Below are 816 nucleotides of genomic sequence, written 5' to 3' on the forward strand. Positions count from 1 at the left end.
TTGGACTCCGCACAGAATTTGTATCGTTTGAATCTTTTTGAATGACAGGCTCCGCCCCCCTGGTGAGAAGGTCGCCTGTAATAATGGACTATTTTCGGCGCTGTCACCCGGCGATGGAGCGCAGACGTTGACGGTTTCCACGGAAACTGGGAAGATCGTTTCCTCGGGATGAGGAGCCGACGGCGAGAGAAAGTAAAACCGCTCATTACGGAGCGCGCCGAGCGCTCGCCGCTGCCACGGGAACGCCCTTAAAGGGGGACTCCACCTCTACCAGACCGCCATGTCAGGTGCGTCCAGAGAAGAGGAATTTGTTGTTGTTACCTGCAGCATTGTCACTGCCAACCTCCTACCAGCAGAAGACTTCAGCTGCTTCCTCCTCCGTGCACCTCTCTGATTTAGTTTCTTGAGTTCATGGATTGCCTCCTTCACCCCGTCCAATCAGAGGGCTGTAATGACCCCCCATGGTCAGGTGAGTAGTCTCTGGTAACATAGTGTCGGTCTCTAGCAGTCTCGGTGTGGAAGTCTGCAATGCGCCCAATCCCAGGACTCTGTATTATAGGAAGTCTGGCCCCGCCCCCGCAGTCTCCCGCTCCTCTGTATTGGTCAGAATTCCCGTCATTAGAGAGTTAGGTCGGCTTCTGGTTGTGTAGATGTCAGTTCCCGGCTGTCATGCTGATCCGGCGGCTTCCGTGCTCCCCGAGCCCGGCGCAGGGATGAGGAATCCTGGTGTGTGGCACAGCCAGGCAACCAGCATTTCCAGAGACCAGCAATGGCGGCCCCCCCCCCAAACTCCTCCCCCCCAAACTCCTCCCCCGT

General features: G+C 56.9%; 1 protein-coding gene across 1 annotated transcript in view; it reads right to left on the minus strand.

The window, feature by feature from the left end:
* Positions 1-816, minus strand: part of GAS7 (growth arrest specific 7) — a gene marked incomplete at its 3' end in the record, with an annotated part of 11,270 nt that overhangs the window by 8,575 nt on the left and 1,879 nt on the right. The window lies entirely within an intron of this gene.

Source organism: Nanorana parkeri, unplaced genomic scaffold (genome assembly GCF_000935625.1).
Source record: "Nanorana parkeri isolate BGI_ZX_2015 unplaced genomic scaffold, ASM93562v1 scaffold4668, whole genome shotgun sequence".
In the NCBI taxonomy this organism is placed as follows: Eukaryota; Metazoa; Chordata; class Amphibia; order Anura; family Dicroglossidae; genus Nanorana; species Nanorana parkeri.